Below are 27937 nucleotides of genomic sequence, written 5' to 3'. Positions count from 1 at the left end.
CAATCTAGAATGAATAGTAGTGGGACATTCATTGCTGAGACATGATTGGTAGGAAAGATTGGAATCTTTTCCATTTTTGGAGATAAGTACAGCGAGTTGTGTTATGTCTGCTATTTAAGAGAACATTGTTTACTGCCTGAACAGGTCATTTCCGAATCCCGAAACCATGAAGAAGCCATGCCTTCAGATGAAGGAGATGTAGATTGGGATTGAGGATTCAGCCCACATTCTGCAAGAGGAGGCGTGAAATCAATTGCAGGGTGACCAGAGAACATACTGTCATGTGTAGGAGGTAAGGATTTCAAATTTATTATGGCCATTTTGGGGCTATGAGGATGACTTGGGCTTCTTCCACCCATATTTTGTGAAGTACCTTGAACAAGAGGGTAACAGGTGGAAAGATGAAGTGTAGTGGAGCATCCTATATAATAAGGAAGGGGTCTCCCAGAGACCCGCGGCCTAGACCTGCTTGTGAGCAAAATTGAGGGCATTTGGCATTCCCTGGTGTGGCAAAGAAATGTATTTGGGGAAATCCTGAGAGGGGGAATATGCACTGAAGGACTCTTATATATCTTGTTCTCACTTGTGGTCTTGTGAGAATCATCTGCTCAGTGAGTCTGCTGTGGTGTTCTGGTGTCCAGGCAGGTATGCAGCCGAAATGATGTTGTGTTTGATACACCAGTTCCACAATTTCAGCTCTTCTGAGCATAAGGTGAGGGACCTTGCTCTGCCCTATCTGTTGATGTAGAACATGCAGGTGATATCATCTGTCATTACTTTTATTGTCCAATGCCTGATCAGTGATAGGAAATGTTGGCACGTGTTGTGAACCACTTGTAGTTCTAGAAGTTTGATGTGCATGGAGGATTCTGTGGGGAACAACCTTCCTTGCACTATATGGATCTGAAGGTTTTCTCCCCAGTTTATTAGGGTGGTATCAGTTGTTAGAATCAGGGCTGGAGCTTGTTGGAGTAAAAAGGGACCACCATACAGACATTTTGAGGTTGTGTCCATCAGTGCAGTGAGTCCTTGATCTTGATAGGCATGGACAGAAGTTTGTGAAGACTGTCTCTGAGGTACATACACTGTGTAAAGCCACACCTGGAGACAGCACATGTGCCACTGGCATATTTTACAATGAACATGGCTGCTGCCATATGGCCAAGCAGCTGGGACACATCCTGGCAGAGATCTGCGGGCTGGTTCTCACAGTGGATACAAGGTTGACTATTGTACAAAATCTGTGAGTCGGAAGGAAGGCTCTGGCCTGTCTCACATCCGGGTGTGCCCCAATACTCTCCAGATGTTGTACCAGTGACAGTATCAGCTTTTGAACATGTATTTGAAGAATGAGATTTGAGAAAAGGTACATCCTTTTTCATATGGTGCGAACTGCATTGGATTTGGATGTGGCCTTGAGGATACAGTAATCTAAGTAAGGGAATATGAAAAAGCCTTGTTTGTGTAGGTAAGCTGAGACAGCCAAGCTAATTTCTGGTGTCTCCTTGTGGCGGATGTCCAGTGCAGGTACTCCATAGGGAAGGCATCCAGTGACCAGATAAATGGCCTGGTAAAGGACTTAAAAGGAGGTGCTGGATATAGGAACAGAACAGGGACTCCTATGATTGGTACAACAGGGAGCCAACTCCGCTCCCCTCCCCACCCCCCAGTTCTTATACCCCACCTTAACCCTTCTACGAGGGGGATGGATAGTAAGGTCCAAACCAGGGGCTAGCAGGGGGACCTGGATGGAAAATGAAAGGGGGCTAGGGGAAGCCCTGGGTAATGATTTGAATTAACATGGATTTGCCTGCACTGTATACCTTATCTCTGGGTAGTCCCAAACATCTATATAACGAAGTTGCATCCTGATTTAAATCTATATCACGTGTCTCCTGTCCTTCTTTCGAGATATCTAATGTTTTCTTTTATTCCTCTCTCCCAAACTCACACCATTGGCATAAACACACCCCACAAAATGGTGCTCCCCAGCCTCTCATTTCATTTCCATTATCTGTGTCCCATGCTCATTCAGAATGGTATTCATCACTTAGTACAAACACTTTGTTTCCTGTTTTTGCTGAACATCTTAAGTAGGTTGACAGGTAAACCTGAAACCAACTTAGCATGCTTTTAAAATTCAGCACATATGATTGTGATGTGTTCTTAATATTAATTCTACTCTAATACAAATTTTTCAAACAAATTTGTCATAACAAGTAACTTGCAATGTTCTATAGTGGATTCAATGATACAGAATCATTAGTTTAAAATTCCACAAAGTAAATATATCTTGAATCAACAGGAATAAAACTTTTCACTAAAAAAGGATATAAGTATAGAGTTTGAACTAAGATACCTGTCAGAAAAGACAAGCCAGGAATAAAAATACCCTGAAAAATAAACTAAAATTACTAGTGGGAAGAAGAGTTGGGAAAACTCCTGGCCCAGCACTGCCTGGTCTACCGATTGTGTATTAGTGATTTAGTTTCCCAATTAGCACTCTAAAATTTGTCAAATCCTTGTCCCAAAATCAGGCCCATTACTCCGGGGGGCTGGAGCAATTTTTATAGTGGGGGTGCTGAAGGAAACCATGGAAATCATGTATTTGATTATTGTTATTACTACTTCAAGCTAGGAGGTGCAGCAGGACCCCCAATAGCCCTAGTTCCAGCATCACTGCCATTACTGTTCAGTTTGGAGCCCCAGTGTGCATGGTTGTAACACACACAGACACTTAGGAAATCACATTATAGTTACAATAGTTTTAACACAGCGAATTCACAAACACTCTAACCCAGCAAGGCAGGTAGAGATAATACAGAATGAGCTGATCATCTGTAGGGCTCCATGTCTGTCACGGAGGTTGCGGAAGTCACAGATTCCGTGATTTCCTGTGACCTCTCACTTCTGCAGCAGCCACTGTGGCTGACCCCAGGGCTGCCCAAACAGCATGCCGCTTAGGTGGTCTCACTGCCAGCCGCTGCTCTGGGGCTCCCCTCTCCCCGGCAGTGGGTGGAGCAGTGGCTAGCCCCCCCAGGGCTCCCCCTTCAGCGGGGGCAGGAGCAGTGGCAGCACCCCCAGGGTGCCAACCCCCACAGCATGCCCCTCCCCCTCTGGGTTCCTTCCCTGCAGCGCCCCTCCTCCCCCGCCCCCAAGACTCGATGAGTATTTTTAGTAAAAGTCATGGACAGGCCGTGATTTCTTGTTTTTTGCCCATGACCTGTCCATGACTTTTACTAAAAATACTCATGATCGTAGTCTTAAGCATCCATATACCATCCTTTCAAGACAACCTGAAATGTGCGTTATCACCTTCCTCCTCACCATCACCATCATCACCAGTGGTCATCATCCTTGCATCTCCCAAGGCACACAGGCCAGGATACAGCTTTTATAATGTGTTAAACTGATGCCACTATGCCTTATGCATATTCACTATTGGTTTCAGCCCCTTTTTCTTATTTGTAGTTCCTCACTCTACTCATGTTGCGTGCCCCTCTCCCAGAGGTTATTAATCCTTTTATTTCAAACTTATTTCCATATATGTCAATCAGTTACCATGGCATTCTTGAGGTCCCTGCTGATATTCCTGACTAAAACTATCCTAAGCTAGTGTAAACTAACATCTTGTGATTATCTACCAGCAGTTTGGTCTTTACTGCATTCTGTCTTATGATATCAGGTTACTATTAGTTAGCTACTTATCCTAAAGCGTTTTGGGACTTATGTCTTAATTAGTTTGGCTAAACTATGGTCTTACAGGCCTTGAGGCTTGTAGGTTCATTGCATTACAGCCTTAGCTTATCTAAAAGATACCTCTACCTATAGGCTACAGCCAGAACGAGGCTCTATGCCACCTTTATTTTATTTATTGTGTGTGTGTGTGTGTATCTATATCTGTTCACACACACACAACCATTCTTTGTCACAGATGACATCACAACCAACCTCTCCATTGCTCAGGGTCAGAACTGGGAAACCATCTTTGACTTTGTTCTCTCACTTGCCCTACACATCCAAGCTGAGTCCAAAATCTACTGCTTCCAGCTCTATACCTTTATTGGATTCAACTTTTTCCTTTTGACCCCCTACAGTCAAAATTATTCAGGTCCTCCTCTCCCACTTGGATTACTGTATTTGTCTTCCCTGATAGTCATGTTGTCTCATTCCAGGCCACGCAAAATGCTGCTGCTAATGTTGTCTTCTTTGTCTATCAATCTAACCATGACTCTCCTTTGAATCACCACACTGGTTTCCACGCTTTCACTGCTAGAAGTTCAAGTTTCTCATCTTTGCATTAAAGCACTACCATAACTCTTTGTCTCTCTACCTTTCTGCCTTTGTTTCAATTCCAGGTCAGTGTCATTTCCTCTGACCGACCAGTGGTGCCAGCTTTGACACATAATTTGTCTGATTTTTCTAAAAGAACCTTCTTGCCTTCTACTCTAGCACCTCTACGTGTGGGACACTCTTCCTGAACTGGTTCTTAAGGCCACTTCCCGTCTCTGAATCCAAATGCCTCTTAAAACCCATTTTATACGTGACCAATATAATAAGTTATCTGACTAACAATGTCAAAATTGAGGCGTTGAGTTTGATAACATGTGTGTGTATGTATATGCAAACTAACACTGTGTTATCAGAATGTAACCAATCAGTGTTTTGACCATGCTACTTGTACTTTACACTCCTTCTTATATTCTTTGCCTAATGGCTTCTTTGTTCTGACTTCTGGATTGTAAGCTCTTAAGGGCAATGGACTATGCTTTTCTTTATTTTATGTATAGTTCCTACCATGGTATGAGCACTACCCAAAATAAATATTTTTTTAAAGAAAAAAATGGATAGTATAATGGTAATAAATAAGAAATCAAACCTTGATTCTTTCCTTGAGGCCGAGTCCAAGGCTTAATGATGTGAAAAATGAATACATGGAAATCTATGTGGACAGTCTGAAAGTTTCCTGGACTGAAACTGATCAGAGAATGGTTGCAGAAGTTGAGGTGTTTCAGATTAAACGTGACTTGACATGACCTTTAAATTGCAAGCGTGCCAAACCAGAACAAGATGACTCAGTCAGCTAGGTAAACATTGTTTTGTTATTGGAAACAGTAGCACCTACTTGTTGGTGTCAAAAGGAACAAGACAATAGGTAGATTTTGTAGGGACGTCAGTCGGCAAATAAAAGCCTATGGGCATCTTCACATTGAGTTTGTTACAAAGGAGACTGTTAAAATGAACATGTAGAGAGGCTGCTTGGCAGGATGAAGGCTTGATTAATGGGGAACTAATAAAGGTGGAACAAATTTAGGATGAATCCACAACACATAGAGTGGATCTATTGCTAACGCCTGAAGTTCACTCACTCATCTGAAAGCTGAAATCATTAATGCCAGGTAAATTGATCTTTTATGCATGAAACTATCAGAGCTGGTCTACTATTTTGAAAATCCCACTGAAAATGTTAACTTTTAAAATTACACTCTAGTCAACAGAAAACGAGTCCTGTAAACTATATTGACTAGATTGATCCAGTGAACCTTGTTTATCATTTTCCCTTTCCATTTTCGTATCATCAACACGTGACGGGAAAAAGGTTAGAAGACTCTGGATTCTAATGAACACTTATTTGAAATGCCTCACAACTGATTAACTCCTAGTCTATTATATTTCAAATCTGACAGAAGAGCCCGGGGCCACACAGACATCACACCCTAGTTTTGTATTCAATATTCCATTTTCTGTGTTTTTTATGACAAGGGCCAAATCAGAAACTGAGTAAAAGAAACCGAATAAGCCTTACCTATGAAGACGTTTTTCCACTCTCTGTAGATTTATATATCTATCTGTCCATACAAATATCAAGGTAAATTAGATATTCTTAAGAATCAGTAAAATTTAAAGTTGGAATGTGTGGCAGAGCTTGCATTTGGAATTTTTATTAAATTAAGAATTATTTTTAATTTTTTATATTCTGTGGTTGGCATATGCCATTATTCATGTAACCACTGTGTCTGTGGATAGGCAGTTCATAACTTGAAAAATGTCAATAATTTTTTTTTAAAGATGTATATATTTAGCAGACTATATAAAATACGCTATGGAAGTATACAGTATTTAGCTTCGGTAACTCCTAGATCATGTATATATTTAAAAAAATAAGACAACTAAAATTAAACCTTGAAGATTTAGTATTAGACAATTTGTCCTAAGCACCAACAGCCTTAAGAGCAGACATGCTAAACCCGCAAAAAACCTGCAGAAATTGGACTTGTTTTTGGCTTAATTGACTTGTGAGTTGCTTGTTGGCTAGTAGCTTGTTGCTTCTTTTTTTTGATCAGCTCCCAGCAAGCAGGGGCAAGTGGGGGAGAGCGTCAGGGTACACAGCGGGCCCATTACAGTCCCAGACTGCACGCCAGGGGAATCTAGTCACAGAGTGTTGGGGTTCTTAGAGATTGGCTTGTTTTGGCAATGTTTTGAAATGTGATTAGCTTGATTTTTGGCTTATTGTGAAAGTTGGGGTGCTTATTTACCATGTGAAAGTTGGCAACTGTGCTTATAAGATCACTGAATAACTTTCCTAGACAATAATGAGACACACATCTTTTCTAAGACTAACCTCTGCTGGGGGAACGTGCAAGCTTTTGAGATAAAACAGAGCTCTTCTTCCTTCTCCAGCCCATGAAAGTTGTCTCACTCAACAACAGAAGTTGGTCCAATAAAGGATATTACCTCAGGTACTTTGTGTCTCTCATATTCGGGGATCAACATGGCTACAAAATTAGAAAATAATGAACTTTCATAACAATTGCTTTTGATTATGATTGGATATACTAAAATCTGATTTTAGTGGTATATTACAACTGAAGGGTTAAAATACAGGGGAGCATTTAGGACCAAAGTTGGTTATTGGCCCATTCTGATCCTTATAAATTATCAGATAAGTTGTGTTTTCCATTTACATAGTGTAATTGTACCAAGTGATCTTACTGTGTTCAGTGACTGGGAAATAAAATGTACAAACTGAATGTAATCAATTATAAATCAGTCTCTTCAAGATAATTGCAAACAGATAACAACCACCTTGGGTGCATATGCTCACTCTCCACCACTGATTAGGGTTGCCAGGTGTCCAGTTTTTGACCAGAATGCCTGGTCAAAAAGAAACCCTGGTGGCTTCAGTCAGCACCACTGACTGAGGCATTAAAAGTCTGGTCAGCAGCGCAGCAGGGCTAAGACAGGCTCCCTTTCCTGCCGTGGCTCTGCGCGGCTTCTGGAAGCAGCGGTATGTCCCCCCTCCAGCTCCTACACATAGGGTCAGCCAGGGGGTTCCGCACATTGCCCCCACATCAAGTGCCGGCTTCCCGGCCAATGGGAGCTGCAGGGGTGCACCTGCAGATGGGACAGCATGCAGAGCCTCCTGGCCACACCTCCGCATAGGAGCCAGACGGGGGACAGCTGCTTCTGGGAGCTGCCAAAGGTAAGTGCTGCCCAGAGCCTGCACCCCTGATCCCCTTCGGCATCCCAACCCACTGCCTCAGCCCAGAACCCCCTCCTGCAACCTGAACTCCTCATTTCTGGCACCACCCCAGAGCCTGCACCCCCAGCCAGAGCCCTCACCCCCTCCCACACCTAACCCACTGAGCCAGCCTGGTGAAAATGAGCGAATGAATGAGGGTGGGGAGAGAAAGCGACAGAGGCACCAGGAGATGGAGTGAGCAGGGTGCAGGGCCTAGGAGGAGGGGCAGGGCAGGGGGCGGGACAAGGGTGTTCAATTTTGTATGAGTAGAATGTTGCCAACCTGCTACTGATATAATACTCAACCTTCTGAATATGACATATAAACACAGTATAATGTAATCGAAAGTTTATAAAGTTGCCTGTATGGACTCTTGGCGCAATCACTCCCCCTGCTTTCTTGTGATACTATGTGAAGATGCAGAAATTAAGGCAACACAAAGGCTACAGATAAGGTCATCCCTACATACACTTAAAAGAAAATGTTGAGACCTAACAGATGAAAGGGTCATAAACAGTTAAAAAGTATCCTGATTCCCATGAAGGGGGGGTGATTTGCCAGGGGATGTCTTGAGTGTTGTCAGTGAGTTCTGACAGGGATACCAGCTCTCCTCTTCTCCCTCCCCCCACCATGGAGGGAATCTAAAGAACTTGGGCCCTCTAAGCCCCAGGGAATGGTAAGCTGTAATGAAAAGCTAGATTTGTATCCAGTCTGTTTTCTCTGAAATGTGTTTGTTCTAAATAAATGATACATTGCTTTAAGAAAGCTTTTTGGTCACTGATTACCATTATCATTATCCCAGAGGGAACAGAACTGTAGGGTCTGAGTGTACTGCAATGCAGACCACAGTCCCAGAGTGGGAGAAATGCACAATTCTACCTGGAGCCAGGTTACAGCTAAGGTCCTGATAAGGGGTGCAGTCAATAAGACCAGGAGGGGGTCAAACATGGCATTTGTCTGGTAAATGTGACTGTAACAACAATATCTGGGATAGAAGAGATTTGGACAATTAAAAACTTTCATACCTTCTCCAATCTGAATATTCAAATACTATTATTCATTAATCGTATTGCCCCCATCCCCCACTCCGCTGGGGACATAGTACTACAGAATAATGGAATGCTGTGTGCAGAACTGCCTCTCCGGAGTTGATTTTCATCCAGCGGCGGTGTGTGTGTTTTATATAACACTATTTAAGTATTATTTCTTCAAAGAAATGGCTGTTCCCTCCCCCTGCAATTTTAAAATTGTAAATTCCTAATAAATTATATGTTAGTGTTTTTTACAACTTCAAGTGTCAGGATGTTACTTTTAATATAATAAACACTTTAGTTTGAGATCTGAATTTTGATGGTGATTTCTAGGCTTTATTCTGTATTTACTATCAAAATATAAATATGTAAAGCAATGATTATAAACATTAAATGCAGAGAACCCTGCAATTTTCAAGAAAACTAAAGTGAAATTTCAAAACCAACTTATTCAGCAGAAAATGCTACAGTCTCACACAGACATTGATTATGTAAAACAGAGAAGGGATGCCACATTTCCAGCCATCAGAATGGAAATAGGTGTGATAGGGGCGCAGCTAGTGCAAAATCACTGAACCACAATCTTCTATGTAGCTTGCTGGGAGCATTGGAAACAGGAGGACTTGTCTGGTTGCTCCCTTCCCACTGCACTGTTCATTTGTGAGAGTGCCGCAGGTCCAATTTCTGAGTTGCAGGGAATGAATTTTGTCTTTATCAGTCCCTATATACTTGCTGGGGCAATATTTTAGCTGGGTAGTACTTGCAGAATGAGAATTTGGCCATCAGAGATTAATATTGTAGTGTTTATCTTTTCTAAGGCCACCTTGCATAAAAGCTTTTCTGACCAAATTAGCACCTTAACCTCCCTGTTACTCTTTTATACTGTGCTTTGAACTGTTAACAAATACGTGAAAATTACAAGAACCATTGATACCAACTTAATGCAGATGCAAACTTTGCAGTGCAGGCACATCTCTGATTAGTTTGTTTCAGTTGGTCTCTTGCAGAGTTCACAAAACAGAAGCAATACACACACATATTACAGCTGTACAAAGACAGCAACAGAATGGCAAACCAAGACAAAAAGCTAGAGTAGAGAGAAGTTGAGAGAAAACTGGTTTTAAAAAATAGGGTGAACAATGTGTGTGTAAAGGAAGGGGGCAATTCTCAGCCTGTTAAATATCATGGAATGGTATTAAAATTTCATATAGATGAAAGGATATGCAGAACGGAATGGTAAAGTTTGTGTAAAGGCTGACAATGAAACATGGAACCTTTTTAAATCAAAAACCAATTCTAACTCATTAGTAGCAGAAAATTATTAATAATTGAAAATTAGTAATAATTGATAACCAGCTCTTTGCTGGTTTATGTGACATGAGTTTGTTATACCAGGTTAGTTCCAAGGATCTCAGTACACCTCACAGTAATTGCCACACAAAACACACCATCACAAACAGGGGAAAAAGCGTAAAAAAGGCCAGAAGACAAAATTACTCTGTCACAGCTTCAGAGTAACTGCATCTGTATTTCCCCCTCCATAGGTCGTACAGGAGTTCTCACTCAGATTTCCAGCCATCTGCTGTGTCTGGTCAGGGACCCTTGTCCCACTTCCATCTGACTGGAGGTGTTAAGGCTCCACAGCCCCCTACCATCCCCTCTTGACACCCCCAGGAAGCCTCTCTGCCTAGAGGCCAGCACTTGCACGTTGCTTTCTTTCTGATGCCTAGTGTGTTGCTAGCAGTTTACAAGTTACCATACAGCTCTTTCCAAGCAAGCACATTTATTTGTAAGACAAAGCATTACAGAGATAACATATAAAAACCAATAAACAGATTTAAACACATACTAAACATAACAGAAGTTACCCATCAGTTTTATCGGGGCCCTAGCAGGCCAAAGTCTTTCCAACCCTTCCACAAGGGTTGCGGGCCCCCTTAAACAGAAGGCCCTGTCCATTTACTGGATAAGAAAGAAAGCCGTGAGTCAGTTTTTAAACCTATTTTTTTCATGCCAAGGGCACTTCCTTTGTTTGTTTCTGGAAAATACAGTTTGAACCAGCGTATGAAAGGCTTCCCAGGGGGTGTACCTCTCTACGGTGTGTGTGTGGGAGGGGGAGGGGAGGTTGTGTGACAACCTGAGTGATTCACCTTAATCACCCCCTACTTTCCTTAGTTCCTGGTGGAGCTGTGGCAACCCCCTCCTCCACAGTTGCATACATAAACTATTCAGACACTCAATACAATATGGTCCCCAAAGATTTTACATGCAGTTACAGTATGTCACATACCTGTCACCTCAGGGGGATCTCTCTCAAACAGATTAACAGAGCAGTATGAGAGAACACTGCACTGCCACTGCCTGTGCTATTTTTCTTCTGTGCTACTTTCACTTAAAATTGTTTAAAATTTCCAAAGATGAAAAAGGTATATCTTATTTTTACATAGAAAAATTAACTGAACCACCAAGCCATCTACATATGATATGTGCAATCGGACAAAAATCACATTGCTGTTGCCCTTTTCATCTCTCTCATCCCTCCCCTACTGTGTCATCTTCACACGTCGTATCACAGATAAAGCAAACTAAAATCTATGGGATAAGAAACAGACTAGATTCTCTCAGTACAGAAGGGGCGAGCAGGCTGTCAGGAGTATCTGTTATAGCTATTGGATTCTCTGCCTTCTGCAGTTCCAGTATACTATCGTGTGTAGATTAGAGCGTCTTAGCAGCTACTCTAACTTATGCCAACTGGCAATGGTCCCCAAGTGAACATCCACCAGCTGATAATTGAGACTGCAGCACTGCTCTAGTCACACCCCCTGCACTAAGATGGATAGGGACAAAGGACACAGGAACTGGCTATGCCTGCCTTACACCAGCTATGAGCTCTCCTCTTTGCCAGTATCTGGATGCCTTAAACAAAGGAGGCAAATCTGGCCCCATATCTTTCTAGGACTTCAGTTAAGTGACTTGTGCACTTTTGTACATTTTAGAACATTATCATAAAGCTTAAATAAGTAAAAAAAGGAATGCTTTGATTTGTGTTAGTGTACACCTACATATTTGTCAGTCTGGTTTACCTGCCAGTCTACATTTTCCCTTCTTTTCATATACTTTTCATTTGCCATCCTGAGTTTCTTAAGGTGCCCTTTAGTTTGGAGTGACTCATCCTTAACCAATTCCTAGGCAAATTATTGTAGGTTTTTTCTAAATATTCTTATATACACATCACTCCCATTGCCCCCACCAAGGGTTTATTGATTTGTTTTATCTTTAGATTTAATAAGTCCTAACTGCTGAGTATAAATTAATTGATGTCAATGGGACCTATAGGTGCTCAGAGCTTTCATTTAGGTGCTAAACATGGATTTAGGTGCTTAATCAGACATTCAAGTTTCAAAACTTGGCCTTAATGTAACAGGTCCATAAGTTTTAGGGCTCACAGTTGCCCCAACCAGTTTATAATCAGAGGTCTGTTCCTGATCCCACAGAGGTCTGTTTACAAGACTCCCACTGAAATCTACAGAAGTTTCACACACACAATGGCTGCTGAATTATGGTAAAAACATGTAAAATTTAAGTTGAAACATGTTAGAATGAACAGATGAAGCAAAAAAAGGTTACCTACCTGTAACTGTTGTTCAAGATGTGATGCAGCCATGTATTCCACTTAGGTGTGACCACACCAGGCACACTGGAGCCAAAGAACTGTGCCTAGCACTACCCATAAGGACAGTGCTTCTGCAACCTCTTCAGTTCCTTCAACCCAAATGTAAGAAGAACAGACTCTGAAGCAGAGGGGATGGAGAGTAGGTCCTGGAATACATGTCTGCATCACATCTCAAAAAACAATAGTTACAGGTAGGTAGCCATTTTTCTTCTTGCTACTTCGGTACTTACAAAACAGTACTCATAAGTGGTGGGGCTTGAAGTCTATTTAAACAAGGACTGCAGGACTGCCTTTCCAAAATTCACATCTGATCTGGATCGAGCAGCAATAGCATAGTGGTTTGTAAAATTATGCACAGAAGAGCAACTGGCATCCCTGCAAATGTTCAATATAGGACTGTCACTTAGAAATGCTGACAATGTTGCTTGGAGTCTCATGAGCTCGCACCCTTTAAGGAGGCATAGCCTGGGCTAATTCTTATGCTGGCATGATGCAGGAAGTTATCCACCTGAAGACAATTTATGAAGAGACCACTTCACCCTTCATGTAGACTGCATATGAGACAAACAAATGGGATGAGGAGTGGAAAGGTTTGGTCCTGTCTAGATATAAAGCTAAACATCACCTGGCATCCACTGTGTGATGAGTTTGTGCCTTTGGGGTTGAGTATGACTTAGGGAAGAACATTGGTAAATATACAGCTTGGTTCAAGCAAAACTGGGAAACCACTTTGGATAAAAATCTTAGGATGCAGCTGCAGGGTTATTTTGTTCTTAGAAAATTGCATGCAAGGAGGCTTTGCCTTCAAAGACTGCAAATCACGCTTCCCCTTGCAGACATCACCACAAGGAAGGCAGTTTTTTGCCAGAGAAAGGAGAAAAAAAAGTTGCCAGAGGCCCCATGAGAGCCTCTAAGACAGTATTAAGATCCCACAAAGCAATCAGCTCTTTAACTGGCGGGTGGAAATGAGTGACTCCTTTCAAGAATCTCAGTTTCATGGGGTTTGAAAATGCTGACTTCCCATGGATGGGCGAAAAACACAAAATCACCACCAAATGGACTCTCAATGAAGTAAGCATGAGACCAGAAGACTGAAGGTGTAAAAGGTATTCCAAGAGGCCCTGGATACAAGTCAGCTTCCAATCACAGCACCAGGCTAATACCCATATCAAGAACTACTTCCACTTGGCCAAACAGGTCACTCTGCTGGAGGACTTCCTATTATTGAGCAAGACTTGCCAGATCACTTCAAAACATCTTTCCTCCTCCTCATCTAACCATGCAGCATCCACACTGTGAGATTTAGGGATATGAGTGCTGGATGCAAAATATGACTGTGATGATGAATCAGGAAATCAGGGCAGGATGAAGAGGAAAAGATATGGAAGGACAAACGGAGAATCGACATTGTCTCTGCCATGCTGCAGCAATGATAATGAGCTGGGCACAGTCCAATTCCAGCTTGAGAATGACTTCTGGAATAATTGGATTAGGAGGAAAAGCATACACAAGCGGCGATTACCACCTCAGGTGAAAAGCATTGGACAAGGAGCCTGGAGTGAGAACTCTTCAGGAGCAAAACAGTCAGCATTGCTTGCTGTTTCTCATGACAAACAGGTCGATTGTTGGGCTGTCCCAAACTGCAAAAATGGACCGCAGGATACTGGGCTTCAGGATCCATTCATGACTCTGGAAAAAATTTCCGAAGAGGTGATCCATCGGGTGATTCTGGTGAGTGACTGACCACAAGTATAATGTTCTCTTTGACACAAAACTACCAGAGCCTGATCGCCTACTGACAATTGGACTGTGTTCCCTCATCTGTTCACATATTACATCACAGTGATATAGGGCCGGCCCACAACAGTTTGGCACCTAAAGCGGGGAGCTCAAATGACGCCCCCATGCCCCCTTGCTTGGGCCAAAACTTTGAAAGGTCTCAATTCCGCATTTTTCCTGTTCTACTGCTCTCGTGGTACTGCTCTGCTACCTACCTCAATAAACTAGAACTAACAACTTAAAATGCCTTGTTCAAAAATTTTAAGTAACACTGAACTTTCAAACTCCTGAACAGCAAATGTATATTTTCTTGTCTGTATAGTAAACACTGACATTTTTATCTGTATAAATAATCAAAATGGTGCTTTCCGTGCCTTCTTGGTTGCAAAGATTTGAACTGCTTCCTGCTGGAGGTCCACGGTCTGGGCCAGCTCATGCTCTATTGAGATGGTTGCAAGGCTGACCAGCCTCTCCTGTGTCATTGTGGAGTGCAGATGTGTTTTTATTAATTTCAGCTTGGAGAAGCTGCGTTCTCCACTGGCAACTGTTACAGGAAGTGTTAGAAGTATGCACAGAACAACAAAAACATTTGAATATCAAATATCGCGCATGTCATCAGGTGTCAACACTGTATCTAGTGACCTGCATTGCTGGTGTAGGTCTTCTTCAGGTATAGTGAGGAGTTTTGGAATATCATACAACATCCCAAATATACTGCTGTGTTCCTTGAGCTGCATGAAATGTTCTTCGACTGTATTGCACAATCTAGCACCTGCTTAAAGAATTCAACTTTGAATTGTTGTTTGGGGTCTCTTATGGGATTGTCCCGTGCCTCGTAATCAAAATGTTGTCTTCTTCGGTGATTCTTGTATTCTTGAAAGGGTGGGAAAATAGCTTCAGTGTGAAGTTCCTCTGCCAACTTCTGTGCACTCTTCAGAAATCCCTCATCTGACTGGTGAGACTGTAGGTATGACTTTGCTTTGTCCATTTATTCCATTCCTCCAGATATATCAAGGTCAACATCTTGGAGTCTCTTGCTTACAATATTTATTTCAAACAGTATGTCATGCCACAACACTGAGCCACAAAGAAATTTGAAGTGATGTATGTTTCTGGTGATTCCATTTCCCTCTGCTACTGTTCTCCCATGAACAGTTCCTGTCATAGCATTATCCTCCATAATGCAACTATGGCATCATCTCTCTTCCCAATTTGGTGTTTGATAGGCTTGATCGTCTCCACTCGACTTTCCCATCGTGTCACTCAGTGGTTTCAGTGTCAGAGAGGATGTTCCCAGGTGTTGCTTCAAAATTTGCCATAGATTAGTTGATGCAGAGAAAACTACATAGATGCTTTGAATTACATTAAAAAATTCAGCAGCCTCACTAGAAGCTGATGCTGCATCACTGACCACCAAGTTCAATGAATGAGAACTGCATGGGACAAAAAAAGCTCGAGGGTTTCACTCTCGGATCTGTGTCTGCACTCCTCTGTTCTTTCCTCTCATGTTGGCACCATTATCGTAGCCCTGACCTCTCATGTCAGCTATCGCAATTCCCGTATCTTCCAGCTTTTTAAGAAGCACATTTTTTCCTACCAGCTCCTGTAGTATCATCAATGTCAATAAATTCTAGAAAATGCTCTCTGACAGTCACCATTGCAGGGGCATTTTCACTAGGTTCTGTTGTTGTTACAAAAAACACACCATTGAAGTATTTTATTCCATATGGCTGATGTCAGGTGTGCAGTCCAGAATAACAGAGTAATATCTTGCTGACTTCAGATCTGCCACTATCTTCCGTTTGACCTTTGTTGCCAGTAACTGTATGTTCTCATTTTGAATTGTTTTTCCAAGGTAGTGTTGTGTGCACATTTCTTGGGTGGTGATTCTTCTCAGACGTTCCTGGAGTACAGCATCAAACTCAGCCATCAGCTCCACAATTTTAAGGAAGTTTCCATTGTTTGGCACATACAGCTGATCTTACGTGCCACACAGTGCTAGGTTTTGGGTAGCAAGCATTCTCACTATGGCCACGAGCCTTTTCCGAACATTTTGCCAGTAAAGAGTATCTGATTCTCTTGATGCTGATCATCTATGGTCTCTACTTAAACTCTTCCCACCTATGGAAATCTTTCCACCTATGGAATGCTCTCTGGCGATTTGCTGCCTTCTCATGGCGTGCCAGATTTCTAGTCAGATTTTTCCAGTGCTTTGTTCCTGTAGAACCCAGTGTGGCTGGAACATTAGACTGGAAGAGTTTGCAACAAAAACAGTATGCAGATTTCTGGGTTTTTGAGTACATAAGCCATGGCCTCTCCACTTTGTCACCATTGGGGATTTCACACCAGAAATGCGTTAGATGGAAACTTCTATTTTCATTGTCTTTGGGGAACATGAAGTTTTTCACTTGCTGTGGCCCATGCAGTACAAGGAAGACCCTCAGGCTACTGCTCAAGTGGGTCCAAGGTCCTGGATCATCTAGACTTAAGGAACTAAACTGAGCAGCTGCTGTTTCCTGCGCCTCCAACACACTCCTCTCTCATCTACACTTTTCTTCGCGAATGTGCATGGTTACATCCATTTGAGATGGAGATATGGATGCTGCAGTAGCTGCCAGGTCACCTGCACTCTGACTAACTGGAAGATCAGGCACCTCCTCTCCACTCACATCCTCACTGGGGCTGGAAGGCTCACCGTGAACATTTGTGTCTGTGTATCTCAGGAGAGATCCTTCCTGCTTAGATAGAAAGCAAAGGAAACTTTTCTTTCTTTTTCTGAATGCTGCCCGAGAGGGGTGTTTTCTTCTTTCACTCATGACTGCTGTTCTGTGCCAGCTATAGTGGCTCTCAACACTCAATCGAAGGGGACAAATAATCAGGCTGGTAGCAGGGCCTGAGAGAAGATACCAGCGTCTTAAGGGCCTAACTGGCTCCTACTACTTCAGTTGACTTTTTGTTCTCTTCAAGTGAGTTCAGGGAAGCTGCAGGAAACAGGAAGCTTCCTGAGAAGCTGGTGTTAATTACTCCAGGCTCCTGGGGGTGCTAGAGAGGTTCACAAGAGGCTCCTCCTCCTCCTCTCTCCCTGCAGCTCCTGCTGCTTTCTGTTATTCCCTCTCACCTTTTCTCCTGTCTGCCTGTTATGTCTCTTGTGCCCTCCTTCCTCCAGCACAGCACTCCACCATCTCTGTGCATCTAGAGCAAAGAGAATACATATGCATCAGCAACATACACAATTTTCTACACCTTGGGCCCGAGTGGCAGCCCTCCTCCCCGGCTCCAGTCTGGCACCTGAGGCGGCCGCCTCAGTTCACCTCATGGTAAGGCCAGCCCTGAAGTGATATTGTTGAATAGTATGAGAACTACTGAGTCCTTGATGTGATCTTTAAAGGTCTGACAGACATTGTAGACGACACAAAGCTCCAGGACATTGATATGCAGAGAAGCTTCCTGTTCCAACCACTGGCCATGAACTTTTAGCAATCCCAGATGCATTCTGAAGTCTATTAAGGAAGCATTGGTGACAACAGTCCTGCTCAGCGGAAACTGAGTGAAGGAAATGCCCTGGCATACATTGTCCTGAACCATCCACCACCATAAGCAGTCCACAGTCGGTGCAGGAAGTTGGACCAGTGTGTCCAAGGGTGACTATTTGGATGACAGACCAACTTCAGCCACATCTGAAGACGACGTAGACTCTGCCTAGCAAATTGGACTACCTAAGTACATGCAGCCATGTGGCCTAGCCACCTCAGGCATACTTGGGATGTGGTTGAGGGTTGAGACTGCAGTTCCTAATAAGGAGGCAAATCACCTGGAATGGCTAGGTCAGGAGAAATGCTCTCAAACTCTTAGATTCTACCAGTGCCACAATGGACTCAATTTTGAGTTGGAACCAATGTTGAATGGCAGCTGTTTAGGATGAAGCCTAAAAAATCAAGTAGGCATAGTGTCAACTGGAGATGACAAAGGATTTCCTCTCTGGACTCCCCCTCAGCAACTAATTGTCCAGATAAGGGCAGGTATGAATTCCCCTCTTCCTGAGGAACACACAGTCACCACAACCAGAAGACAGACTGAAAGGCAGCATGGTGTATTGGTAATGCTGGTCCACCACAACAAGCTGGAGAAACCTCCTGTTCAGAGAATTGTGGAAATAAGCCTCCTGCAGGTCCTGGGGGGCAAACCAGTTGTTTTGATTTAAGGTGTGGAGGATAGCTCACATATCTGATGTATTTGTTGAAATTGTGGAGGTCAAGATAGGTCTTATCCCTCCTTTGGGCTCAGGAACCAGGAAATACCAGGAGTAGAAAACCTACCCCTGATGCTGAAAGGGACCTCTACAGCCTCCAAAGCCAGTAGAGACTGAACCTACTTGAGGAACAGTGTCTCATGAGGAGGACTGGATAGAAGGTTGGGGAGGAGGGATAGAGAGAATATGTATGGCATAACCTGATATGACCATGCTTTGGACCCAGTTGTCCATGGTAAGTGAGTCCAAGACACCGTAAAAACAAGTCAGTCTCTCTGAACAGGGAAGACTGAGGAGAGGTTACTACTGGATTGCTGTCCTGGACAGAAGTCAAGATGGGTGCTTGCTGGATGCCAGATGGGGGGAATGAGATGGTTGGTTAAACCCAGATCTGGAGGACCTTCTCCTCTTGGATCTGTAGCCTTTCCAGGAGTAGTTCTGCTGCCTTAGACAGGAAGGGAGACCTGTCTGAAAAATTACTGCAAATGGCATGACACCTATTATTGCTAACTGCTATAGTGGCTTCTTTTTATAGCCTGAGTATATACTCTCAAAAAATGTGAAGTAGCCCAGCAGTCTTTAAAAGAGTGCAGGGTTTCATCATTTTTTTTTCCTGAAAACAAAACCCAGCCATCAGTGCCACACATTGTCACATCTGACACCATAACTCTGACTGCAGCATCCACCACATCCAGAGCTGAGTCTGCAATGAGGTCTTGACCACTACATGGCCTTCTGCATCTGTGAACTTAGACATGGCCACCCAATTGACAAAGTCATATTTATACAGCAACGCCTGCTGGTTTGAGATGCACATTTTCAGGCGAGATAAAACTTCCTCCCCATTAAGACCAGCCTCTTGGACACTCTGTCCTTAGGGATGCACTTACCTCTCCTGCAATGCCCTGTTATTTGCTGCAGTTACCACCAGAGAGTTAGGTACCTGGGGGACCTGCACAGGGACAAAGTACCACATCTCTTTTGGAGGCAACAAAGCTTAAGTTTTCCAAAGGGCCTTTTCAAGCTCCAAGACAGCCTCATATACTGAGAGGGCTACTCTTCCCAGACGTGAAGGTTGGAGAATATCGAACAGTTTATGCATATTCTCCTGCAAGAATCCCCTTAAATACCCAAGGTAGTGGCCATATGCCTCAGGAGGTCCTGATATGCCTTAAAGTCCTTGGATACCAAGGAAGGGAAAGATTATGGCACCACGGAGTCATCCAGGGAGGCAGAGAGATGGTTTGCTGTGCTGACAATGGGTCCTGTTCTTGCACCACAGCATCTGGTCAGTATAGTCCTGGAGGTCCAGCTCTTGGAGCTGAGATGGTTTGGTAGTGAGAGCCATTGTCAGGATCAGAGATCTCGCTCTGGAGTGGGATCAAGAAATTTGACCTTAAGGACAGAGGAGAATCCCAAAGAGTCCAATGAAGCCACTGGGCATACAGATAAGCCATTGGTGGCCAGGAGGCCCTGGGCCAAGAGCCTCTGTCCTGACTGAAAGACAGATGCTGATTTTGGTACTCATGGTATAGGCGTATGCGCAATGTGCGCAGCCATTTGATGGCATCATTTTCAGCTTGGTGGAAAGCTGGTAGCCCATTGTCAAAATAAGTCATTGGGCAGTTGCCCAGGATATGCGACAGTCTGAAGCTGACCACAGCTGCATTGCGGGTCATTAGAAAAAAAATTCATTTAAAGAGACTGACTATACAGTTGCCCTGTCTGGTTCAAAACTGATTCAGAGATGACCATCAGTATCTTAGCAGATCAAAACCTGGTGGACAGATGGTTGGGTCACTGATGAGAGAGTGATTATTGCTGACCACTTGAATTCCCATGTTCACGTCCTGTGGTGGCATAAATGACCATAAAGGGCATCTAGAAGACAGGTGATGTGGTGGGTGGTTGAAGAGGTCTGCGTAAAAAGGCAGGTCACTATTCTCATGGATCTCAGCCAGCAGCATGACAGAAGCCTTCTCACAGTGAATATGGAATGGTGCTATGTTACTAAGTATCAGTAGCCATGGCCTGTAAAGTTCCGGTAACAAGACGCATAGATTTGTTTAGCTCCACATCGACCAGCTTCATGTGAGACAAGTGACACCAGACACGAGCACAGTACTTTGCTGTTGAAAAGCAGAGGGCAAGGGCTGGTGTTCTAAGTATCTGGGCACTCGCACCACAGGTTGAACAGGCCAATCTTCTGAGCAGGTTGTTCCAAGTGCTGACTTTGGCTTCCATCTTCCTCAAGGGGTTGTGATACATTCATGACTTATCCGATGTCATACTGAAGTAAACTGGGTTTGGATCATGCTGCAGGAATTGGCCGTTGAGGAAAATAATTGGCTTACACTTGCATTACACAGATGAAACACACTAGAAACGGTCTTGGAAAAGCTCAGCTGAAGGTGTCATCAACTACAATAGTCTGCCATGAGCTTCATAATCATCATTCAAGACCTTGTCAATTTCTGAGAAGGACTGAGCTTGGTAGTGCAGTAGATGGCATTGGCATAGATAAACTGGTGGTGATCTGAGGGCAATCTCTGGCAGCTATCAGATGATGAGGGAGAGAATGACCTCGATCTGGATCTTCTTTTTGTCAGATCTCTTCCTCTCAACAAGGAGTCTCAGAGGTTCTCTTCTGGTGACAACGGGGAGCCAACCCTGATAGAGCAAACACACAGATTCATCCAAAAAGTGGGGGTGCCATCATGCTGAAGAGGAATGGGGGATCAGCACTGGCAGTACCTAATGAGACATACTCCCAGCTGGTACCAGGAGGCTCCAGAACAAAGACTAAGCGTAGTACCAATCTTGATGAAGTGATGGTGCCACAGGATACACCAACATCTAGGGAGCCTTCAATGCCAGCCTGGCGTCTGCCTCAACTCCACAGTTTGAGGTCTGGGTGGTGTGAGATGTGGTGCCGATGAGCCCAGTAGTTCTGCAATGTGGCCAGAAGGTACAATGAAGGTTGAGGTGGTAGAAGTCATGGCACCAGCAAACTCTTGAACCAGTGGAGATTCTAGGACTGAGAGGCAAAACAGGTCTGATGCTGGTTGGCATGCCGCCGGCATGGAGACAGTCTGCACTGTTTTCTGGCAGTCTGACCTGAGATTGGCACTTTAAGTTGTGAACCACTTCAGACAGCGTGACAGTATGCCTGTTCAATTCCTGTATTTTGTTTTAAAATCATTCCCCTCCTTCTTACTTCAGTTCAGAAACCTGACCTTATAGATGACACATCCCCATACTATCACAGGCCAAAGTCCATGTCTGTCTCTTCATCAGACGTAATACAAAACACATGTGAAGAAACAGAAAGAGGCATTCAAAATAATCCCAGAGAAATGCAAGTATAGATTATCTCCCTGGTATTTGGGCCAACAGTTGATCTTTGCAGCTTTCTTTCCTGCTTCCCAATGGTTTGGATAGAAGAGTTCTCAAGCTAAGAGCAAGGTACTGTGGCATCTCCTGCTCAATGCCATACTCCTGTGCCCTTTACCTCAGAGTAGGAGAAGTGTAAGTTCATGAGTTGGAGCAGCGTCCTACTACCAATAGCTTACTGCCATGGCTTCTTCTCCTTGCTCACTTGTACTAGGGAGGCTAGAGGTGGGCTGGGTGAAGTCTCCTACTCCACATCCCATTCTTATACAGTACACTATATTTTTCATAAAATGTAGTTACCATTCTGAAAAAAATAAATTCTATAAATATCATTATCACAGCTATGTCTATTTTGTCATTTTGTACCCAGAAATTTAATATATTTCTGCTTTGATAACTGTAACTCATAAAATCCAGCTTCTTTATTTGCTGTTAAAAGTTTAAATCCATTAGCATAATGATTTAACAAAGATAATTAAAGGGATTTTTATGGCTTTAAATTTAATGGATATTCCCTTAGAATCCTAAGATTAAAATTCCTACTAAAAAGAGTTTCACGATGGATGCTTTCATTTGGTATGTGTGTATGTATTGCGGGGAGAGAAGAGGGGATGACAGAGAGAGAGAGAGAGACAGAGGCAGACAGACAGACCTCTATCCCTACCGGGATACCATAAGGCTCAGATACCTACAGTGACTTCAAGCAAACAGCATATGCTCATAACACAGAAACAATACAAAATTCCATATAAATCAAAATGGTTATTATACTAAACTCTTTAGGATCCAATACTTAATTTTAAATTGTTAACATATATATTCCTCACACATTTATGTTGTAGTATGGAAAAAAAAACCTGAATATTTTTATTGCTTAGATTTGATACTCCAGAGTTAAAAAAAGACAGTTACCTTTTATGATAACGTGAATTCAGCATTAGGAACTCTGAAAAATGTTTTAAACAGATTTAGTTTCAAAACATTGGTTGGCAGGGACCATCTCTAAATTCAATTAGGAAATTAAGCTTAAATGGAGTCTTACCAAATGGCTCAAGTGGTTGCTGAGCTAAACACATTTTCTCAGAGCTTTTCCCAATACATTAGTGCTTTAAAACAAAGGTCATAGAGATAGCATAATATTTTTGACAAAGTCACAGCTTTGAAGCAAGGAATTTGTTTCATGCATTTTAATGACATCTTAATCATATAAAATTGATATTTCTAGAAGACCTCCCTGTGTAAAACTTAAAAATTATTGGGATGTAATTAAACGTATAAAAAAGTGCTTAAAATTACTTTCGTTCAGCTATTTATTTTGTTACTTGGTTCCTATGTATGCTCTTGTAAAACCCCAGTTCCTTTTACAACTAACATCAATTGTGCATCAATTTTTCAGATTGCTCATGAAAGAAAATAATTTAGATTCCTTTACAATACTGTCAATTGCAATTTGTCTTGGATCTTTCAGTCTGAAGAGGTCAATTCTGATAAATCAGCAAGTAGTGCATTTGTTAAATGACACAGAAGCCATATGAATGGAATCCAAATGAATGGAAATCAATATTTCACCTAACACACAAAAATGGTGGTTTTTTAAATTGTGGGTTGCTAATTCAAATATTTGTTTCTAAGACTTTTTCAGCAGAGAAAACACAGTTCCAAAGAACAGATTTCACCTACCCAGAGCTAGCCTTTTGGAACATTTCAAAATATAGATATATGAGAAATGCTGAGAAAAAGCTGAAATTCTGTCAAAGGACCCAATCCAGCTGCATCTCTCTGCTGCTTCCAGGCCCTCCAAAGATATCCTCCCTTCTTCCCTGACAGATACTAGTTCTGTGGCATGTCAACCTGTGTCAAGGCAAAGGTTTAGACTTGTAGACTGCTGTGGAGTTATATTTATCAAGTTAACAATTTGTTAATGCTGCCCACTTATTCAACTCCAAGGAATCTTAATTTCTATTTATTTAATTAATGTAACGATTTGCCTCAGTTGCCAAAACGTTATCTATTCTCAGTCATTCCATCCAGCCAAACCCACCTTACCTGTGCAACTTCTAAGAGTTAGCACAGCCTGGTGCCAATCCTTTCATGGCTGTCGATAGGAATCAACGATAGTTCTGTCTCAAGTCAAATTATGAGGAATATGGAGAACATATCAGCACTAATACTGGAGCGTGAAGTGAGGGATGAGTCGACAGGAAGGATGTTTTAGACCACAGTTAAGAAGTATGACAAGGAGCCTCTCCCTCCACAGAACACATTGTATTGAGGGAGCTTCTTCCATTTTTAGAGAGCTTGATTGACTGGTTTATTCACTAGCCACCCAAAGTATGCCTATACTGCATTTTAAAACCTGATGCAGTGAGTCTCAGAGTCTGGGTCTACAAACTTGGGCTCATGCTACAGCACTAAGAACAGCTGTGTAGACATTGCAGCTCAAGTGGGAGCTTGGGCTCTAAAGCCAGGGAAGGGAGGTAGGCTTCAGAGCTCACACTCCAGCCTGAACTGCAATGTGTATACACATTTTTAGCACTGTAATGCAAGTCCGAATCTCTCAACTCAGGCTCTGAGACATATTGCCATGGATTTTAAAACACAATGTAGACAACCCCACATTGAAATCCACAAACCCTGGGCTAGGCACGTAGGGTCCTTATACAATGCAAGGGGACCACTGACACCTACAAATGTGAATTACAAAAGCCAGAATTAAGAGGGAAGCCACATAAACTAGCCACTAGCAGGTGCTGATGAGAGGGGTGTGTCCTATACTGTGCCCATCCAAGTGAGTTAAGCACCTAAATCCAAACTGGAGGGAGGCAGCAAACACTTTTTTAGATCCACAACTGGGAACGTTCTTCCTGGAATCAGGTGCCTTAGGTACCTAAGCCATTTCTTTCAAGAAAGGCAGTATCACATGTCCAACTCCATACAAAATGGCTGGGGGAGAGAAGAAGAGGAGGAGGTCTTCCTTATAGTCTTTAGCTCAGTTGGGGCTACAGAGTCATTCATGTTCTCTCTCTCCAGCCTAATGCATATTTAATTATTTATACAAAGTGGAACAACTACAACAGGAGAGACAGAGACCCACCTCAGAACATCCTATAGCCTAGAGGTGAGTGCCCTAGCCAGAGAGGTAGGAAACCCCTGTCCAAATACCTTATTTTTGTTGGGCAGAAGGAGGAATTAAACTGAGGTGTCCCACATCCTGGGTAAGTGCAATTGCAAATTGGGCTAAAGAACAGTTGCCTCTTCCTCAAGTTCTTTTGTGGATGTGGGCCTAAGGTATTAAGAAATATTTTAATACATTTTGACTATAACTGGTCCAATCATTCCAGGAGAAGTGCACACAACTGCAATTGATTCAACAGGAGTTAAACATGTACACATCTGCTATGATGATGGAGCTCCAGCAATCTAGTGATTTAGAATTTAAAATGTACACTATAGAAGTTATGCCATGTCAATCTATTATACTAGTTAACTCTTATTATGATAAAAGTCTTTATGTATTTGTTTATATCAGGTTATATCCAAGAATTTCTTATGAAATAGTGTCAGAATTTCCTTAAAAATGGAGGGGGGCTTTCTCCACTTTGGGAGACGGGAAAAGATCTATTTTAAAAATTAACTATTAAAACTTGCTTTCACTCTCAGTATCATGAGTTCTACCTGGAATGAGTAAACATATGACCACTAATAATGAATATGAAAAAAAGATCTCAGAAGCCTCAGTGTCTTTGACTTAGAGACCTATGCCATTTAGTAACAGTCTGTCAGTCAACAACTTGTGCTAAATTCAGTTCAATTTGAAACACCAAAACTAAATATTGTATGAATTTTATGTCATACTTGGTCTTCTAATTTATTAGACAGCACCATTTAACACCATCTTCCACATATATATAAATGTTTTCGTCTATTAGATATTTGTATTAGAGAACTTGCCAAAGCCTAACATGAATACTTAGTCTATTTTTGGTATGTACATATATATTGATAGTTATTTTTCAAAAAAGGGTTCAAACCAGTCCTATAATAGAGGCATACTGACAATTTTTATGACTTTAATTGTACTAATTACACGTTGGCATTTTAACAATGTGCAATTACTGTGTTCACACTAAAAAGTAAGAATTAGTCGCTTAGGGCTGGTCTACATGGAAGCATCCAGGAAAATCCAAATCAACTAAAGGTCTGAATCTGAAGTAGATTAGTTAAACCACAGTAAATCCCTGTGTGGATGCTGTTATTCAGAACTGAAGTGGCCTTAAATAGGCTTAGCTTAATTCACGTAGAAAATAATAAAATAAAATTAATAAATTGAATTCCATGATTTTTTTTATAATATGTAAGATTTTCTGGAGATTTTGGTGATTGATATGGGAATATCCAAGGTGTCAGAATTATTATACAGTAACTCCCCACTTAACATCCACTTAACGTCCTCTAGCTTAACATTGTTTCGATGTTACGTTCCTGATCCATTACAGAACATGCTTGTTTAAAGTTGTGCAATGCTGCCCTATTACACCTTTTGGCCGCCTGCTTTGTGCACAGCTGGCAGCCCCCTATCAGCTCCCCTATACCCTCCCCACCAGTGCTGTCCACCCGCCGGCGGACCCCACGGATCAGCGCCTTCCTCCTTGCTCCCCCCGCCTCCTGCCCGAGGCAATCAGCTGTCTTGCGGCATTCAGGAGGCTGGGGAGAGGAGCAAGGATGTGGCGTGCTGCCTCCCCCTTCCCTCCCCTGGCTCCTGAATGCCGCAAACCAGCTGACTGCCCTGGGCAGGAGGCAGGGGAGGGAGAAGGGAGGCTGCATACTGTGTCCTCCCTCCTCCCTGCAGCCTCCTGAATGACACAAACCAGCTGATTGACATAGTGATAATCAAGATAGCCCATTAGGCAGTTGACAAGAAGGTGTCAAGAAGGTGTGAGGATACTTAGATTCAATCTATTTCCCCATGTTAAGTATCCTCACACCTTCTTGTCAACTGTTTAAATGGGCCATCTTGATTATCACTACAAAAGTTTTTTTCTCCTGCTGATAATAGCTTATCTTAATTAATTAGCCTGTTACAGTTTGTATGGCAACTTCCACCTTCTCTGTATGTATATATATATATATATATATCTTTTTACTATATGTTCCATTCTATGCATCCGATGAAGTGGGCTTTAGCCCACGAAAGCTTATGCTCTAATAAATTTGTTAGTCTCTAAGATGCCACAGGTACTTCTGTTCTTTTTGCAGATACAGACTAACACAGCTGCTACTCTGAAATTTGATTTATGTTTACCTACCATATATTTTATTCTCTCTGATATATCCCAGCATTCAACCTTTTTTACTTATTTGAAAAGAATTCCATGTCTATGTTAGGCTTCAAGTCTTGAAGGCATTCCTAAATTTTGTCAGATAATAAATATTAAAGCTGAATGTGATATCATATGGTTTTCTGTGATACAATACTGTGCTACAATTGCAAATTAAAAAATAGAACATTTGGACAAACATTCACTATTGAATGGCTTGAATATTTATGTGAAATAACCATTTTAATGAGTGACTTTGCCTTGGAAAATAAAAATGTGTTCATGGTTCAATAATGAGTCTGAGACACATAACTAGACTTGACAGATTTTTAGCCTCTAATGTTTTAATCCTTCACTGCTATCACTGAAGCAATTTCTGCAAAACTAAATATTAATCTGAGGGTATCATTTTTGTTTACATAATCTGGGAAGGAGGATTCACGGTTTATCTTTTGTAAATTGCCATTATATAAACATTTTAAAGCCATCTATTTCTACTAATAGCTTATATAATTGAACTGAATTCATTTTATGTTTTAATATGAACGAACGGTACATTCTAAATATATGTTCCAAAAATTACTTTGACATGGGTTCACGTTAATATGAAAAGTATATACAGCATACCTACCAGTAGTGAGTAACAGCTTTTGTGTAAGCCAACTATGAATGGACAGGAAAAAATACCCTTTTTGTTGATAAATGAAGAAAATATGTTTGGTCAACACTGAACTTACAGTGTATATAATTTTATCCAAATTAATATTAATACCCAAACCTGACTTCCACTTTTCCCCCCTTTTCTTCCAAACCTGCAATTAAGAGATAGCAAAAAGGCAAATATCACTCCCAAGTGCCATATTTTACTATATCATTCCCCATTTTTTCCTAGTTAAAATGTAAAACAAAAGAAGACTATCAGATTTATATTACTTCAGAAAACCAAAACTGCTAAAAGTATTTCAAGTGTAA

This window comes from Eretmochelys imbricata, chromosome 1 (genome assembly GCF_965152235.1).
Source record: "Eretmochelys imbricata isolate rEreImb1 chromosome 1, rEreImb1.hap1, whole genome shotgun sequence".
Lineage (NCBI taxonomy): Eukaryota > Metazoa > Chordata > Testudines > Cheloniidae > Eretmochelys > Eretmochelys imbricata.
The sequence above is the reverse complement of the archived record's forward strand: the minus strand, read 5'-3'. Positions refer to the sequence as shown.